The 20,416-nt window shown below is 40.0% G+C and overlaps 1 protein-coding gene across 4 annotated transcripts in view; it reads right to left on the bottom strand.

Moving 5' to 3' along the window:
• ZBTB40 (zinc finger and BTB domain containing 40) overlaps positions 1-20,416 on the bottom strand; it is a 77,432-nt gene that overhangs the window by 40,501 nt on the left and 16,515 nt on the right. The window contains exons 2-3 of one of the 4 annotated variants that reach the window (XM_008537083.2): positions 12,890-12,984; positions 12,340-12,430 (exon numbers count right to left, since the gene is read on the bottom strand). The exons of 2 other annotated variants lie outside the window; for them this stretch is intronic. The gene's annotated coding sequence lies outside the window, so the exon portion shown is untranslated. The remainder of the gene's footprint in view (positions 1-12,339; positions 12,431-12,889; positions 12,985-20,416) is intronic. One more of the 4 variants, XM_008537084.2, reaches the window with a different exon arrangement.

Genomic DNA, 20,416 nt, shown 5'->3' on the forward strand with positions numbered 1-20,416 from the left:
GACAGATGATGAAATGATCCAGATGATACAAGAAAAAGACAGCTTAGGGAAGGAGACATCTAGTTCAGTTTTGGGTTTGTGGAACTTACAACAACAGGAAAACTGTATAATCTCACTTGTCTAAAGAAAAAAATACACTAAGAAAAGGGTGGAAAGACATATGTCAAAATAACACTGGCTGGCTTTGTTAGCAGGATTATCAATGATCCCCTTTCCATGCCACCACTATTTCCTTATCTTCCCACATTTGAAACTGACAGGTAAGAAGAAAAATAAAAATATTTCTGAGTTCCGGTTTCTGGTACAGCATGTAAGGAGTTTAGAAGTCACCACTCCACCCTGACAAGTAAAAACCTGAACAAACGGAAAAACCAACAACTCTTCTTAGATCCATCAGAGAAGAGAGGTCACAGGGCAAACTGCCCCTAAAATTGGAGAGACAGACAGGTGGGTACAGAGAATCACAACTTCCCGGAGCAGAAACCCACCAACAGAAGCCTCCGTGGGAACCAGGCCCAGAATAGGAAAAGTAAATTGATACTGACAGATTGCTGGAGGCTCAGGGTGGACAAATTTGAGAGTTAAAAACTCCAGAGAGACAGGGTCATAATTTTGTGAGTTTTACCTCCAGGAGCTCTACTGGATTCTCCCAGTGAATATCAGAGAAAAATTCCCTTCAGCTTCTGGCAGGGGGAAGGGGAAGGCAGCCATTTAGAAATATGCCAGAGCTTTCTGTTCTTCTTAACACGGCCGAGCCGCAGGAGAAACTACTTCACCAGAGTCTAACCTAACTGGGAGAAGGGAAACACCCCGCTTCAGCCCACTCTAGCCATCGTGTTACCACTTAAGGGGAAAAACACTGAAAATCACCGGTGAAGTCCACAGTCCATGGACATAGGCTCACCAACAGACCGGGACCTGAACACAGGTCTATAACAGACTTCCTCCCCGCACACCTCATCACTCCATCACTAGAGGCCTATTTACCACAGTTCCCTTTACCCAGGACTTCATGTCTACCTTTCAAGAAAAAATTACAAGGCATACTAAAAGGCAAAAAACACAGTTTGAAGAGACAGACCAAGCATCAGAACCACAGTCAGATACGTCAGGAATTACAGATATACCTCATTTTATTGTGCTTCGCTTTATTGAGTTTTGCAGATACTGTGTTTTTCACAAGACTTTCCACCAGCAAAAGATTAGGACTTGCTGAAGGCTCAGATGATGGTTGAAATTTTTCAACAATAAAGTATTTTTTAATTAGGTTATATACATTGATTTTTTTAGACATAATGCTATTGCACACTTAATAGACTATAGTATAATGTAAATATAACTTTTACATGCACTGGGAAACCAAAAAATTTGTGTGACTCACTTTATTGTGGTACGTGCTTTATTGTGGTACGTGCTTTATTGTAGTGGTCTGGAACCAAACCTACAATCTCTGAGGTATGCCTGTATCAGACCAGGAATTTTAAAAAACCATGATTACTATGCTAAGGGCTTTAAGGGAAAAAGTAGACAACATGTAAGAAGAGATGGACAATGTAAGCAGAGAGATGGAAATTCTAAGAAAGAATGAAAAAGAAATGCTGGAAGTCAAAAACACTAACAGATATGAAAAACGCCCTTCATGTGCTCATCAGTAGACTGGATGTGGCAGAGATGATCTCTGAGCTTAAGGATATGACAACAGAAACTTCCAAAATTGAAAAGCAAAGTGAAAAAAGACTGATAAAAACAGGATAGAATATCCAAGAACTCTGAGATGATTACAAAGGTAAAACATACGTGCGATGGGAATTTCCGAAGGGGAAGAAAGAGATAAAGAAACAGAAGCAATATTTGAAGCAGTAATTACTGAGAATTTCCCCAAATTAACATCAGATACCAAACCACAGGTCTAGGAAGCTCAGAGAACACCAAGCAGGATAAATGCCAAAATAACTACATTAAAAACTCCAGAAAATCAAAGTTAAAAAAAATCTTGAAAAAAGCCAGAGGAAAAACCCTTATCTACAGAGAAACAAAGATAAGAATTACATCTGATTTCTCCTCAGAAACCATGCAAGCAAGAAAGAAGGAGTGAAATATTTAAAGTATTGAGAAAAAAACAAACCTAGAATTCTATACACTGCAAAATTATCCTTCAAAAGTCAAGGAGAAATAGACTTTCTCAGAATAGTGAAATTGAGAGACTTGGTTGCCAGCAGACCCGCCTTGCAAGTTCTTCAGAGAGAAGGAAAATTAGAAAGAACAGAAATCTGGATCTATGTAAAGAAATGAACAGCTTTGGAGAATGAATAGGTGAAGATAAAATAAAAACATTTTTTAATTCTTAATTAACATAACAGTTTGTTCAAAATAATGACAGCAACAATGTATTAGATTATGTATGCTTATGTTTATATATGCTTATGTATAAGTGAAATGAATGACAGCAATGATACAAGGGATGGGAGGGAAGAATCAGGATTATTTTATTCTTATAAGGTACTTGCAGTACCTGTGAAGTGGTATAGTGTCATTTGAAAGCAGACTTGGATCAGTTGTAAATGTATATTACAAACTATAGGGCAACCACTGAAAAAGTTAAAAAAAGAAGTATAACTGATATGCTAAGAAAGGAGAAAAAATGGGATCACGTCAAATGCTCAAGTAAAACCAAAAGAATGGAAGACAAAAATAGGAACAAAGAACAAGGGCAATATATAGGCAACATTAACAAATATGGTAGCTATACCAATAATCACTTTAAACATCAATGGTCTAAATACACCAATTAAAAGACAGATCGTCAGAGGTGATCAAAAACAGGACCCAATTCTATGCTGTCTACAAGAAATCCACTTTAAATATAAAGACACATACAGATTAAAAGTAAATGCATTGAGAAAGATATACCATGGTAACACTAGCCTGAAGAAAGCAGTGGTAGCTATATTAACTTCAGACAGAGCAGACTTCAAAGTAAGGAAAGTTATCAGGGAAAAAGAGGGGCGTCACATAATGAAAAATGGGTCAATACTGCAAGAAGACACAATAATCCTTCACTTATACACACCTAACAACAGAGCATCATAATATGTAAGGCAAAGTGAAAGAAAGGCAAAGAGAAATACAGGAATTCACTATTATAGTTGGAGACTTTAAACATCCCTCTATCAGAAATGGACCAATCCCCCAGCAGGCAGAAAATCAATAAGGACAAGCTGAAGTCAATAGCACCATCAATCAACTGGATATAATGGACATCTATAGACTACTTCATCCAACAACAGCAGATTACACGTTCTTCTCAAGATCACATGGAACATTCACCATGATAGACCACATCTGGGCCATAAAACACACCTTAACCAATTGAAAAGAACAGAAGTCATACAATCTGCTCTCAGACTGCACTGGAATTAAACTAGAAATCAATACTAGAAAGATAGCTAGAAAATCTCCAAATACTTGGAGATTACACAACACACTTCTAAATAACACATGGGTCAAGGAAGAATCTCAAGAGAAGTGTAAAGATATTTTAAACTACATGAAAATGTAAACACAACCTATCACAATTTGTGGGATGCAGCAAAAGCAGTGCTCAGAGGGAAATTTATGGCATTGAATGCATATATTAGAAAAGAAGAAATATCTAAAACCAATAATCTAAGCTTCCACTTTAGGAAACCAGAAAAGAAGAACAAAGTAAATCCAAAGTAGTAGAAAAAAATAGAGGAGAAACAAATGAAATTGAAGAGTAAATCAATAGAGAAATATCAATGAAACTAAAAGCTGGTTCTTTGAAAAGATCAATAAAATCTATAAGCCTCTAGCCAGGCTAACTAAGAAAAAAAGAGAGAAATCACAAATTACTAATACCAGAAATGAAAAAGGGTCTCTCACTACAGATCCAATGCACAATACAAGGATAATAAAAGAATATTATGAACAACTCTATGCCCACAAATTTGCTAATTTTAATGACATGAATCAATTCCTTGAAAGACATAATCTGCCAAAATTCACACAAGAAACAGACAATCTGAATAGGCCTATATCTATCAAAGATATTGAATCAATAATGAATAACTTTCCAACACTGGAAGCTCCAGGCCCAGATGGGTTTGCAGACAAATTCTACCAAACATTTAAGGAAGAGATTATACCAACTATCGACAATCTCTTCCAGAAGACAGAAGCGGAGGGAATACTTCCTAACTTATTCTATGAAGGTAGCATTACACTAATACCAAAACCAGACAAAGATATTACAAGAAAACTACAGAACGTTATCTTTCATGAACATAGATACAAAATTCCTCAACAAAATATTAGCAAATCAAATCCGACAATGAATACAAATCCACAAAAAATGAAATTAAAAAAATGAAATACCTAGGGACAAGTCTAACAAAATATGTACATGATGTATATGAGGAAAACCCAAACTCTGATGAAAGAAATCAAAGAAGAACTAAGTAAATGGAGAGATAGTCCATGTTTATGGATAGGAAGACTCAGTATTGTCAAGATTTCAGTTCCTCTCAACTTGATCTATAGATTCAACCTAATCCTAATCAAAATCTTAGCAAGTTATTTTGTGGATATTAACAAACTGATTCTTAAGTTTATACAAGGCAAAAGACCCAGAAAGCCACCTCAATACTGAAGGAGAAGAACAAAGCTGGAGGACTGACACTACTCAACTTTAAGAGTTTCTACAAAACTACAGAACCAAGACAGTGAAAGAATAGAGAAACAGACCCACAAAAATACAGTCAACTGATCTTTGACAAAGGACAAAAGACAATACAATGGAGCAAAGATAATATTTCAAGAAATGGTGCTGGAACAGCTGGACACCCACATGTAAAAAAATGAATCTAGGGGCCAGGCCAGTGGTGCAGCACTTACGTTTGCACATTCTGCTTTGGCAGCCAGGGGTTCACCAGTTCAGATTCCGGGTGCGGACCTACACACTGCTTACAAAGCCATGCTGTGGCAGGCATCCCACATATAAAATAGAGGAAGATGGGCATGGATGTTAACTCAGGGCCAATCTTCCTGAGCAAAAAGAGCAGGATTGGCAGCAGATGTTAGCTCAGGGCTAATCTTCCTCAAAAAAAAAAAAAATTTAGACACAGACCTCACAGCCTGCACAAATTTAAGTCAAAATGGATCACAGACCTCAATGTAAAATGCAAAACTATAAAACTCATAGAAAATAATACAGGAGAAAACCTAGATGAACTTGAGTATGGTGATGACTTCTTAGACACAACACCAAAGGCATAATTCATGAAAGAAATAACTGATAAGCTGGACTTCATTAAAATTAAAAAACTTCTGCTCTATGAAAGGTAATGGCAGGAGAATGAGAAGAGAAGCCATAGACAGAGAGAAAATATTTGCAAAAGACACCTCTGTTAAGGACTGTTATCCAAAACATACAAGGAACTCTTAAAACTCAACAATAAGAAACCAAACAATCAGATTAAAAAATGGACCAAAGGTCTTAACAGACACCTCACCAAAGAAGAGATACAGATAGCAAGTGAGCATATGAAAAATGTTCCACATCATATGCTATAAGGGAATTGCAAGTTAAAGCAACCCATTAGAATGGCCAAAATCCAAAACACTGACACCACCAAACGCAGCTGAGGATGCACAGCACCAGGGCTCCTGCTCGCTGAGGTGAGAAAATGGCACAGCCACTTTGTTAGCTGGATTAGCCGTTTCTTAAAAACCTAAACGTACCCTTACCACATAATTCAGCAATTGTGTTCCTTGGTATTTATCAAAATGAAATGAAAACTCATGTCCACACACAACTTATGCCCATGCAAACCTGCATACAGATGTCTATAGCAGCTTTATTCATAAGTGTCAAAACTTGGAAGCAATCAAAATGTCTTTCAGCAGGTAAATGGATAAACTGGTACATCCAGACAACGGAATATTATTCAGTGCTAAAAAGAAATGAGCTATCAAGCCATGGAAGAAACGTAAATGCATATTACTAAGTGAAAGAAGCCAATTTCAAAAGGCTACATACTGTTTGATTCCAGTTACACGACATTCTGGAAAAGGCAAAGCTATGGAGACAGTCAAAGATCAGTGGTCGCCGGGAGTTGGGGGAAGGGGACATGAACAGGTGAAGGACAAAGGAATTTTAAGGCAGTGAAACTATTCTGTGTGATACTACAATGGTGGATTCATGTATTACACATTTGAGAAATTCCACAAAATGATTAACACCAAAAGTGTACCCTAATGAAAACTATGGACTTGGGGTGATAATGACGTATCAATGCAGGTTCACTGATTTTAACAAGTATATCATTATGTGATAGGATAGTGGGGGAGGTTGTGCATGTGTGGGGACAGAGTTATATGGGAACTCTGTACTTTACTCTCAATTTTGCTGTGAACCTAAAACTGCTCTAAAATGAAAGTTCATTTATTTAAAAAATGCTTCCCAAAATCGATGTAAGTTTTTCAGTTCTACTCACCCCAAGCCCTATTTATACCATGGTATCTAACATTATAGAGCATTCAGGAACTCATAGAATTTTTTTAGTTTACTCAAAGAAGATCTCTGCGAACACCTAGCTCTACTGTTTGAGTACAGTTCGTCTCAGTATCTCTATTACAGAAGTGCATACTTTCTTCAAACAGATGCAGAAACTGCGGCCAGGAGCTGACTGACTTGCTGTAACAGTAGCAGCAGCGGGGGCAGGACTGACACCCTTATCTCCCGGTACTTCCAGAAAACAGAAAAAAATCTGCAAGATTTAAGACAGGCAAAGTAGGCGCTATCTTTAGAAAAAAGGACATAATTCTGAAAATTTGTAAAAAACTTATTTTAATATCAAAAATCAGAACAAGAATTCAATTGGCAAATAAACACAAAGCATAAACCACTAAACAGGCACTGATGGGTTTTTTCTCAAGAACAAATAATATCAATGGAATGTGATTTTTTTCCTAAAACAAGTCACAGGCCTCATGGGTTACAGTAAAAGGCTTATCTGGACATACAGTACATCTTTTTAAACATTCTTACTAATAAGAAACAAGTGACTGGGATTATATTTTCAGACAAACTTAAAACCTCCTTAAAAGGTGGTTTTTCGGTCATTTTTCCGGGTAGAGCATCCATATCTTTCATCAGGTTAAAAAATAAGAAGGTGTATCAAATGATGCAGAGGGAAGTGCTTTGAGCATTAACGACAGGACCTTGTGGCCAGAGCTATTTCACACCTTTGCTAACAACTAAACAAGAGAATAACAGAATAACTGTTGCGGAATAGCAACTGAGCGAGGTTAACAGAAGCTGGACTAAACTACGTGGCTTACCCATACACAGATACTAAAACATGGTCATAAACTTGAGCAATGAGAGGACAACGCGGGTGGTTAAGGCAGCAAACATTCAACGGTGATCAAGGGTTACTTAATGAATGCAAGTTAGCGATGCTGAAAGTTGACATTTTACTGAGATTAATAGGAATACTAATTAAAGACCAGACTTTTGGCAAGATGACGCAGTGAGTTGATGTAAACGGACCTTTCCTTCCACTTCACAGACAATGCTGGATAAAACATAACAAAAATGCTTTTAAAATATATAGTCAAGCTGAAAAAAAAAAAAAAGGAAATTCCCAGGTACCTGAAATGAAAGAGAAATCAAAATCAAAGCTGGATCAGTGAGTGGGAATTGAGACCATGGCGGTCCATAAGGGTTTCAAAGTCCAATACAGGCCCTGGGCTTGGAAGAGAAAGCATTAATGCTCACATGGAGCCTGGAAATACAGCTTCAGGGAGGCAGAAGGTGGGGGAGTGGGAACTGAGACCACTGCACAAAGCCCAGAGCCTCAAACAGCAATCCTCCTTGATAGGCGGTCTGAAAACCTGTCACTGGCTCAGGACAGCAACCAACGTTGCTAATTATCTAGGCCTTGAGTAGGGGAAAAGGCACTCACAAGAAATCTAAAATGTAGGCCTATGCTATACCAGAGGAATAGGATCCAAATCTGTACTCTGTATCATCCAGGAATCCTGAGCTGAGAAATCAGCGAAAAAACTGGTCTTTGACATGCACAGAAAAAACTGGAATACTTCATAATCTAAGACACAGAGACTCACAATGGGAAAAAGAAAAACACAGAAAAGAGCTCACTATTGCAAACCATACGAGGAAGAGCTGAACGTGAAAGGTGAATCTCTCAACCCTAGCAGGAGGAAGTGCGACAGGGCGTCTTCAAGCAGACAGGGAAACTTCTTAAACAATGCCCCAAAAGCCAAAAAAAAAGAGATGAATTCGACTACAGTCATGCACCGCATAACGATGTTTCTTTCAGTCAATGACGGACTGCATACACGACAGTGGTCCCACAGGTTCAGTAAACATATAGCCCAGGTGTGTAGTAGGCTGTACCATCTAGGTGTGTGTAAGTGCACTCTACGAGTCTGCACAACGACGACACTGCCTAAGGATGCATGACTGTATACTGCTATTAAAGATTCCTGTCAAAAAGCTCTACAGACGTGATTAACAGACAATGGACAAACGGCAGAACAAGAGAGAACAGCTGCAAAGTTTAAAGGCAATAGAAATTAATATCTAGAACATCTAAGAAATTCCTGCAAATCATGGGGAAAAAATTAAAATCCAAGGGGAAAAAAATGGGCAAATGATATAACTAGGCAATTCAGAGGAGAGGCTTACTTAATTTGCTAACAAGTAATAGCAGTTGTTATAACAGCAGTAATAGCAGCTAACATTTATTTGATGTCTACTATATTCAGGAAGTGCTTATTATATTCAGGAATATGCTTTATACACATTAACTCATTTTATCGTCAACAATTTGATGAAGCAGATACTGTAATTATCCCCGTTTACTAATAGGGAGACTAAGGCCCAGAGAGGTTAAGTAATTTATCCAAGGTCTCAAAGTAATATGTGGTAGAATATGAATTTGAATCTAGGGTACCACTGGTGAGTATATAAATTGATATAGTTGTTCTGGAAAAACATTCTGGTAATATTTAGCGGAATTTTCTGTGCATATATGCTTTATGACCCAGAAATTATACTCCTGGGTACATATCTTAGAAAAATTTTCATATAGGTCCATAAGGAAACATGGCCATAAAGCTCACTGGGGCATTGTTTTTGGTAGCAGGAAGATGACAGGCAATCTAGACGTCCATCACTAAAAGAACAGATGTAAATGTGCAGGATGTATACTATGGAATATAGTACATTAGAAAGAAGCAACAACCAGCTATTCTGACAGAAACATGGATAGATCTTAAATAAAGTGTGGAGCAAAAAAAAAAAAAAGGCAGCAGAATGAGATCTAGAGAATAATACCATTTATGTAAATTAAAAACACATAATCACAACAATCCTATATATAAGATAAAGCTACATAGGTAGCCAAACACATTTTACCAAACATATTAGAGTAGGTGCCTGGAGGGGTAAGGGAAACAGGAGTAGGGGTTGGAGGCGAGGGAGAAAAATAAAGTCAAACAAGACGGGCCTTGCCCAGAAAGACAAATGCTAGAGCATCACAGATGAGGAGGTTCCCTGCACCACCCCAAAATTACAAAAAATAAAAATAAAAAGTCACAGGAAATGAATCACCACAAAGGAAAGTCGTTAGATGCAGGAACGACACAAATAGCATCCCCAAGAATTGAAAAATGTAAAAATTATAGAATACTATGAAAAATTCTATTAATTAATTGTTTCATTTTAATAAACAGGTAAAACGAAAGGAAGTCATAATTAAAGAAGAAGATAACATGGAAAAAGAATAGGCAGATGTGGGAAAGAAAACCAAAAGAACTTCTAGGAAAAAAAATTAAGTCGCTGAAATTCATCTGTTGATAAATTAAATAGATTAGATACAGCTAAAGAGAAAATTTGTGATTAGGAAGAGATGTCTGAGAAAATTACTCAGATGGTAGCAGAGAGTTAAAAAAACCAGAAATGTGAAAAAGAGGTTGAGGGACATGGAAGACAGAATGAGAAGGTTGCACGTGCATCTAACAGGTGTTCCAGATAGAGACAATGGAGAACATGTGGGAAAAGCAATTTGAAGATATAATTTCTGAGAATTTTCTAGAATTAAAGACAGATACAAGTCTTCAGAATGAAAACTTCAAATATCAACGACACAGAGAAAAAGAAATTGTCAGCAAACCAAGAGAAAAGATATTACTTAGAAGAGAATGACAACGGGATGATACAGACTTCTCATTAATAACAACAGATGTCAGAAGGAAATGGAGTCAGTTTTCAAATAATAAGGAAAATAAGAATCAACAAAGTATCTATATCCAGGTTGAAATAAAATCATCTTCAAAACAAAGATAAGAAACTCACAGACTGTCACTGAAAGAATTTAAGAAGAAAACTGAACCAGAAAGAAAGGATAGAATGTGAGAAAAAATAGCAAGTAGCATGCAAAGAAATTGCTAAACTATCCACTAGAAAAGTTAAAATCAGAAAGACTGATAACACCAAATGTTGGTGATGATGTGGAGTGACTAGAACCGTCATACATTGCTGGTGGAAGTGTAAATGTTGGTGATGATGTGGAGTGACTAGAACCGTCATACATTGCTGGTGGAAGTGTCAATGTTGGTGATGATGTGGAGTGACTAGAACCCTCATACATTGCTGGTGGAAGTGTAAATGGTACAACTACTTGGGAGAACTGTGTGGAGGTTTCCTACAATAAAGAACGAACTGCTGATGCATGCAACAACAATGGATAAACCTTAAAAATATTATGTTAAGTCAAAGAAGCCAGGCACAAAAGAGTACACATAGATGACTCAATTTATAGGAAATAGAAATACGGATGGTCCCTGACTTACAATGCTTCAACTTACGATTTTTCAACTTTATGATGGAGTGCAAGCAATACACATTCAACAGAAACTGTATGTTGAATTTTGATCATTTCCTGGGCCAGCGATAAGCAGTAGGACCCTCTCTTGTGATGCTGGGCATCGGCAGCGAGCCGCAGCTCCCAGTGAGCCACACGATCACAAGGGTAAACAACTGGTACACTTACAGCCATTCTGTACTCCCACAACCATTCTGGTTTTCACTTTCAGTAAAGTATTCAATAACTTCCATGAGATATTCAACACTTTATTATAAAATAGGCTTTGTGTTAGATGACTTTGCCCAACTGTAGGCTAATGTAACTGTTCTGAGCACAGATAAGGTAGGCTAGGCTATGCTGTGACGTTCAGCAGGTTAGGTGTACAGTATTAAATGCACTTTCAACTTAGAATATTTTCAACTCATGATGGGTTTATCGACCTAACAGCACCATAACTTGAGGAAGATCTGTGCGGGCAAAACGAATTACAGTGATAAAAATCAGATAATGGTTGTGGAGGCTGTGGGGGGTGGTGTGGGGAAGGGAACATTGGGAAGAGACCCAAGGGAGCTTTCTGGGGGAATGGAAATGTTCCACATCTTATTTTGGGTGGTGGTTAAAGAGTAGCTTTTTGTCAAAACTCTTCGAATAGAACACTTAAACTGTTAATTATAACTTCAACTCAATGTTAATTATATCTCAATAAAAAAGAAATTAAGAAATGGGTTGGTATACCTAAAATGTACTGACTGTTTAAAAATGAGTATGGGAAGTGGGGGTTAAAAACAAGGTAGAATCATGACAGGCATAGTAGTGTGAAACGAGTAAGAGAAAATGCAGCTAAACCAGAGTCAGGAAGGCCTGTAGGAGGAGTCCTCGCACCCTCTCACACACCTCAGTCACTCCAAACAGGAGGACACGGACGCTTGCACCTCAAGAGAAGCACAATTACTTTCCTAGAGAAGGGTGATTTCTCCCTCACCTGGCAAGAGTCCACCCAGTGAGAAACACTGCAGCTCCGACAATGGCAAGACGCTGCCACCTTGCACTGTTACTGTCCCCCAGTGGACTTTGCTTTAGAACAGCCCGTCCCTGCTCCCCCTTTCGCTTTAAAAAAAGGCGAGCCCCTTCCTTTGTTCTCAGGATATGCCTACGGTTCGCCATAGCAAGCACATCTGGAATTGCAATTCTTTTGGCTATTCCAAAATAAACTCGTCTCGAGGGTAAAATAACTGGTGAATTTGCTTTTTCAGTTGACAGCAGCTACCACTTATCGAATGCTTACCATGTGCCAGGCACTGTTCTAAATGCTCTGCCTATAGTAACCCATTTAATCCCTTCAGCAACCATATGAAGTAGGTACTCTTAGCATCTCCATTCTACAGATAAGAAAACTGTGGCACAGAGAGGTTACATAACTTACTTGGGGTCACACAACTAGTGTGTGCAAGAGCTGGGTTCAAACTCAGGCAGTCTGGCTCTGAGGCCTGTATTCTCAAAAATCCACTGCCTCTCTGAAATAAAAAATCAACAATAACATGGAAGGTGAGAGAAGGGAAACCAGAGTTAGGGTATTCTAAGAGTCAAGAGGATGACAAAAATAATGATTAACTTTAGCCTTTAGTGTCTAAGTGAAGCATGTATGACAGCAGGTAAGGATATAAGGAAATGGAAGCGAAATAAATATTTGCAAACAAGAGGTATAAAAGGGAATAAAGAAACTGTGATTAATCCAATAGCAAGGGGGAATAGGGAAAGAGGAAGGCAAAGAAAGTGTAGTAAATAGAAAACCAGATGGTAGCAATAAGTCCAAATGTATCAGTAATCACAATAAAGTAGATTAAACTCTCTTGTTAAAGGCAGAGAGATTCTCTGATTAGATTTTTCAAAAACCAGCTATACGTTGCTAATAAGAGAATGTGTGGGTATGTTTATACCCTGTTTTAAGTGGACGAGCATGTAGTAAATACTACCTGTGTTAGCTGTTATTATGGCAACCAAGAGAGACTGTGAATCAGCCTCATTAAATAGTTTTGGAACTAGGCATCTGGCATGACAGCTGAAGTATCTGTAAAGAAACAAATTACACAATCTTTGTAGATCACTCTCATGTACAGAATACTGTTATTAAGTAAATCTAATATATAATCATGAGGGATACACTAGTGATTTGGGGGCTACTGAAATGTACTATAGAGGAAAGTTAAACTCTACTTTCCCGATCTCACCACTAAAATGTAAAAGCCTCTAATATGTTTTACTGTGTTTCCTCCTAACCGCCTCTGCAAGGAAGTTAAATGCAGGAGAGAGAATACAGCACTAGATAGAACGTCGTGAAAGTGTGCTTTTCAGAGTTAAGAAACTCCAGCGGCACACTGCATCTTGGAATCTCTAGGTGAAGTGCTGTTGACTCCCGTAGAAAGGCAACGTAAATTATGTTATCAAACACTTACCGAAATTGCTAGGCTCGGGAAAATTGTCAAAAGTCCCAAGGGAAGAACATTTAAGCAACAAAAAAGCACCAGAAAGAGAGATGTTCCTCAAAGGAACAATATGAAAGCCTCAAGAAAAGCCTATACTGATATAGAATAAAGATACTTAGAAAGAAAAAACTTAATTGGCTGAACCAAGTGCTGCATAATGACCCAAAACACCAATGGGAATTCAACACAAAGTGGAAACTAGGCCAGCTTTCTAAAAGGAGCACAAAGAATATTTATTTATTTATTTATTTATTTATTTATTTATTTATTTAAATTTGTATTCCGTCTACTTCCAAAAAGGATTTGCAAGTTTGAGGATTCTTTAAGTTACAAAGAGACAACAGTTGCACATAGGAGAAAAGCTGGAAAACGCAAGTGTGAAAACTAAGTCATAGTAGGAGAGATGGAATCCCTGTCAGGAGCAGAGGGCTGTAACAGTGCAGACTCGCAGTCTCGACACACACGGCTTCACTAAATAAAGCGGACGTTGTGAATGCCACAGCTGCTGGCAATGTCCTTAGGAAGGCACTCACTCAAGGGCCTCTGCTGCCACTATTGCAGGGTAAGAGGTTCTCTTCTGTGCCTCAGGTTCTGGACCTGCCATTCCCCAATTTACTGTACTTATTTTCTCATACGTCCTCAGCCAGCAATACACATGTGTCAGCCAATAACTATTTATGTATGGATCAACTGCCTACTGTTTACTCAGCACATGGCTAGGTGCTGTGTGGGAGCCAAGTGAAATATAAAACAAGACCCTTGTCCACAGGGAGTTTGTAATAAAGTTGACCCAAACTGGAATGATGGAAAACAGAACTCTTAAAAGGACTCAATCCACAAGAGACAAGCAGAGGGAAAGGAAAAAGAGGAGAGAAGGGAAAAAAACAGATCGATCTCAGCGAGTGGAAAGAAAAGGGAAAGGGCTGGAGCTGGTAAATGCAAGTTAGGTACAATTTCAAGAGGCCAGGTGAAGAGGGAGGGAGAACCCAGTTCCAGAAGAGGCACATTGGGCATGTATGCTGGAAATTATGTATGTGCACAGGCAACTGGCACTGCACCTGACATTGGAAAGGCATCCAATAAGTAGGTGCCATCATCACTGGGCTGGCTATGGTGGGTCTCCAAAAACACCCATGTAAACGCAAGTGTGGAGCACAAGGCTGCCTAGGTTAGGGAGGACAGAAAATGAGCAGAGGAACTTACACCTGCTTTGAGGGAGGAGCTTCTGAAATAGAAACAGCACAATTAAAGCAGAGCTTTGTCAGTGATGGGTGGGATGGACTAAGAGGGAAAAGTGACTAGCAACGGGAAGGAAGAACAGGCATCCTATATACATTGTCTACCAGTAAATAATTGCAGTTCCATGGACCAGAAGTTGGACACCCCTCTGCCTGGATTTCCGTATTCCAATATCCAAGGGGGAAGACATTCTAACACTTGATTAAGCCTCCTCTACTCTGGTTGGCCTCACAATTCTGCACTCCCATTTGGGCACGTCTATCTCAGGGTCTGAGACATCTCTCTTATGGTCTGGCTCTTAACTACTTAAAGTATTTTTTTTTTCCTGTTGCTAGTGATAATCTCTATCTCCTGAATAAAATCTTTACTTCTGTCTTGATGCCTAGGCTCTGCTGGAACCAGAGAGCTGGAAGGGACCTTGGAGAGCTCTATTCATTGCTTTCAGCAAACAGAAGTTCATTACTTTATCTATCACGTACTCTTGTCGCATGACCAAATGACCTTAGTCCAATCTCTTCCCTTTTTAAGGGAGGAAACTGAGGTCCTGAGAGGCTGAGCTGCTCTTTGATCTGAGTCAGCTTTAACCCTGCGGCTATTTAGTATCTCGCAAACAACCAGAGTCAGGTGAAATAAGAGGCACTCTCAACATAATTAGAGCAAAGATCACACATTCAGAGACAAGAAATGGGGCATTTGCTACACACAAAAAGATGATTTAAAATGTAAGGTATCTAAGGAATCAGCTCAGTTAAAAGAGAACCACCAGCAATTATTTCTGAGAACGCAAGGAGGATTGGTGAGGTTAGAAAAGGGTGACTGTAGCTTTTAGCGGGCCCAGATTTCTCAAGTTCAAAAGCAGCTGTCATTTGGTCTCTCTCTTACACTGAGGGTGTAAAAGGCAGCAATGCATAGTGTAAGGGATGGAGATTTTTGTATTTGACACTCCTGGGTTCATGGTAGTATCTTTTCAGACGTATCGTCATTGTTGTTTCTAATGTTATCACTAACATCACCATTTCATCCCAAATGCTGGTTTCCTACTGTTCCAATCCTTGAGATTTGTTAAAGATACCCAAACATCCTGTGCTTTCCTAAGGTACATTCTTAAGGTACATTTCCTAAGGTACATTCCTAAGGTACACTCTGGTCTTTGAGAAATCCAGGTAGCCAGAACAGATCTGAAGAACTCCAGGACTAAAGATTTGAAAGCAGCCAAATCAGGCATAAAATTCACCTTTGGGGATCTGGGAGGCTGTCTCGTGAGCTCTTCGGTACATACCAAGTGGAATGATGCTGAGATGATAATACCTTGTTTATGTACTGGGATTCACACCTCAGCATCCCATTTATCCTTGTTTTACAGATGAAGAATAAGGCTCAGAGACGTTAAATGCCTTGTTAAGGGCCACACAGCTAACAAGGGGCAGAACTGAGCCCAGGTCTCAATTCTCAGGCCATGGTTCTTTCCTCTATAATGCAAAGGCCTCACTGGATGCCAAGACTTAGCTACCACTTCTGCAGATAATTCTCCCTTCCAAGAGCTCAGCGGCCACTAAGAAGTATAAGTGTCAACTCTTGGTTACTTAACAAATACACTTAGAGTCTCACCCTGAGGGAACTGGTTAGCGAGCCAACCACATCCACTGCCCCGCTGGCTCAGGAGACCACACTTCTCTCAATTATCAATTTGCATCTCGTGACAGAACTAGCTCTAATGATATCCTGCTCTCTCTTTTCATATTCTATCAAATTACACAAAGGTATTATTTATCAAATAACCACTAATAAGAGCTGCTAATAATTAAGTACCTTACTATGTTTCTAAGCACTTTTTACATGTTACCTCCTTTAATACTAACAACCCAGCAGGATAGTTAAACCCAATCTAAAAATAAGTCCTGATAGTGAAGAGGTTAAGGAAGAGGCCAAAGATCATGGAGCAAATCAGGAGAGAAACAGATTTTAAGTGAGTCTGCCTGAGCCTAAGGCTTCTGCCCTTCTATCCACTGGAACAGTTTCTCAAACTTTAACGTGCATAAGAATCACCTGGGCAGCTTGTCAGAGAAAACATTCTGATCTAGGAGGAGTGGGTGGGGAACGAATTTTGCATTTCTAATAAGCTCCAGGTGATACGGATGCTTTTGGTCCAAGGAACCCTCTGAATAGCTAAGCACAATATGACATTGTTTGTTCTTAAATCACATTTTTTCACACCTAATTGCTATCAAATATGTTTTAAGCAACCCTTCATCTCTAAAAAGTGACAGGTCATCCTCAAATCCTTCTCTCTTGCACCTGCCCTTGCTCCAGTCAAAAACAAACAAACTCCAGAATAGATGTGGGAATAAAACCTACAAAATGTGGAGGATTCCAATGACCAGGCCTTTAGGTGAATCGCTCTGTGGCCTGGCACCAATCCAAACTCCTTTAGCATGCACGTCAGCAACCTGGGCTTCCAGACCCAGCCTTGCTTCCCTCGCTGCCGTCAAAGTAACTAGGGGTCAAACCGCTCCTCATCCAGAGTGAAGTGGTCACTGAAACTGGGGAAGCCTCGGAAGGGCCCAGGACGGTACAGCCAATCAATAGATGTACGCTGAACTGAATACAGTGACACTATATACGACCTACTGTGACATTTCCTTTCCAGCCACTACACCATCTGTCTTCCCCCACAGAATCAGACAACTCTACAATCTTCCATAGCTTTCTACCCAGACCCTCTGAAAGCCGTATTAAATATCATTTCAGGGACTGTATTCTCTTGCATGGTGTAAAGTCTAAAATTAAGGCTCAGTATTATGTGCTGCCTTGATATCTGGTAAAATCAGGAGGGCCTCAAATGGCCTAACCACATACTCCACACCCGCTCGGCCCCCGTGAACAAGGTCCCCTAGCCAAACAATCCTCCTCATCAAAGGGACCGGGTATAGTTCCTGCTTATCCTTGAGCAGTGGGCTGCAGTTCCCTGCCAGCCCCCAGAATTATTCAAACAAGCCAATCACATCCTCCGGCAGAAACCAAGAGGCACCCCACCCTCTTGATACTACAAAGCCAGCCTCCCACAGCTCCTATTTTTTCACTCGGCTCCAGAGTGCAACCCTGTGTGCCTGGCTGTGTCTTCTGGAGCTGTGAGTGCATGTGCCTAATAACCTGCTGTCAATCTCATCTGCCAGTGTCCAACGTTGTGTGTGCAGCCATCCCATAACCCTAGGCTCGGAATCCCTCCCTCATCAATGGAGTGAAGAGGAGGTGATTAAAACATCTTTTTGGCCCATTCCACTGGTCTCAGCTCTTTTTCATATCCTTGAATCTCTTTAGAGCCTTTGGCAAAGTGATCGACTGCTCGATGATGTAATCACATCCAGCACTGTGCTAAGCAGTGTCCATACCCTTTCCTGTTTAATTCCCCTAACACCCCAATGAGGTAGATACTATTACTGTCCCTAACACAGATGAGGAAACTAATGTCCAACAAGGTTATGCTACGTGCCCCAGACCACAGCTCCTAAGCTTGAGCAGAGCTCAAAAGCAGATCTGCCTGGCTCCCTGTTCTTAATGACTACCTTAGTCTTGACAGGATTTCTGAGCTCAGTGCTATCATTCCTCAACTTCTCTCACAGACACAGATGTGCTGCTGGATGGCCTGACAGGTGCACCTGCATTTGAGGGGCCTTGTTTCTCCTGCTGGTCTCTGCTGAACAATGGATGGAGATGCATATCTGGGAAAGAGCACTGTTGGAACAGGCCCGCCGACGGGCTGGCTGCCAAGAGACTTCCCTTGATGGCTTGAACTTAATTTACCAAAGGTCGAGTCTGGTTGTCAACCTTGCAGATACAAACACTCTGTCCTGTAAAAGTCCCACAGTTAATTTGACTTAGGGAGGTTGGATAACACTGTCTAAACTCAAAAGAGAAGAAATATAAGTCAGAAAGTCAATTTATTAGTTCACTCATTAGTGAAATATGCCTACTCTTTGCAGTTATCTGTGAAAAAATTCAAGTGGCAAGATCGAGTATCATCAGAAAGGCTTTTAGGAATCAGAAGACACTGTGTGCTACCAACATTCACTGGAAGCCTGTGCATCTGTCTCTGCCATGGAAGGAAATGCCTGGCCCCGGAATGGGGGCAGGTAGAGTCTGAGGGTCAATGTACACTGCACGGGCACTGCCAACCAACAATCATCTTGTCCCATCCTTCGCCGAGTTCCTGGACTCTTCTCTGGCTCGGTCTCTCTTTTGACATAGTTGCACTCAGCTTTGTCTTTGAGGTAACCTTGTGCGGGTATCTAATAGCACTGACTGCGTGCTAATTTTTTAGTCACTCTCAGAATACAAGGTGCGCCCTCCTGTTGCCCCCGCCCACAAGCTTTCCTTTCGGTGCTCCAAACATCTATCTACAGCAGATCAGAACCACTCCTCCTTCAAGGAGCCTAAGCCTAGTGAAGGTCTCATCCCACTTCAAACTTACCCACCTTCTAACTTCCATCTGGGCCATCTACCCAACACTGGCTACACCCAATCCAGTCCTCACTCCCTTTCCTTCTGTTCCCTCGCTCTCTCCTTCCTCCCATGTACTGCTTTCACCTGTCACTCTGCCTTCCTTCAGGACACTCTGCCACAAATCACTAATTAAAACTTTAAAAAATTATTTACCAATACCAAACACACATTAAATGATTTTTTTGTTGTTGAGGAAGATTTGCCCTGAGCTAACATCTGTTGCCAACGTTCCCCTTTTTGCATGTGACTCGCCACCACCACATGGCTGACAAGCAGTGTAGGTCCACACCAGGAACTGAACCCGGGCTGCTGAAGCAGAGCATGCCAAACTTAACCACTAGGCTACCGGGGCTGGCCCCGTGAAATGATTCTTGATCAGAAGGATAATAACAGTCAGAGAATTCTGCAACTAGAATTATCCTTAGAGACTGTGTAATTCAGCCCTATCATTTTACAAATGAAGAAATTGATAGAAATTAAGTGACCCGCCAAGTCATGTATCTAGGTAATAGTAGGGCCAGATCCAGGACCCAGATTTCTGGGCTTTTAAGCTAGTATCTGAACCAAAAAACCAAACTCCTAAGTATACACAACAGGCCCCCAGTGGCGGCGGCTTCCTATACGTCTCATAGACTGGGAGCCAGTAGCACCAGATGTGTTACACAGCACATTCACTGTTTTTTTCTTCGAATGTTACTTTAATATCAACCATTGGTAGCTCTTTCAATGAGAAAATCATTATCCTCAAGCCATAAAACTGCCCAAACATATCTCAGGGAATACAAAATTGCAAATTTCCCAATCCATTGTCATAGGGACAACTGTAAGGTGGATTTATGATTTCAAAAAATACAAAACAAAACTTTCTTTAAGTGACTACGATATTTAAAAGATAATACATTAATGACAGCCAGCCCTGATGGACTAGTGGTTAAAGTTCAGTGCACTTTGCTTTGGGTGCCCAGGTTCATTTCCTGGTCGTGGAACCACACCACTCGTCTGTCAGTTGCCATGCTGTGGCGGCACCCCACACAGAAGAACTAGAAGGACCTACAACTAAAATATACAACTGTGTCCTGGGGCTTTGGGGACGGGAAAAAAAAGAGAGAGAGGTAGATTGGCAACAGATGTTAGCTCAGAGCAAATCTTTAAAAAAAAAAAGTAATACATTAATGGATACTTAGCTGAGCTGAGGATGAAGAAGGCCCTTCTCTGCATGATGGAAACAGAAGAAAACCCCAAATGAGCAACAGATTTGACTACATAAAGACATAAACT

The sequence above is a fragment of the Equus przewalskii genome, chromosome 2, assembly GCF_037783145.1.
Source record: "Equus przewalskii isolate Varuska chromosome 2, EquPr2, whole genome shotgun sequence".
In the NCBI taxonomy this organism is placed as follows: Eukaryota; Metazoa; Chordata; class Mammalia; order Perissodactyla; family Equidae; genus Equus; species Equus przewalskii.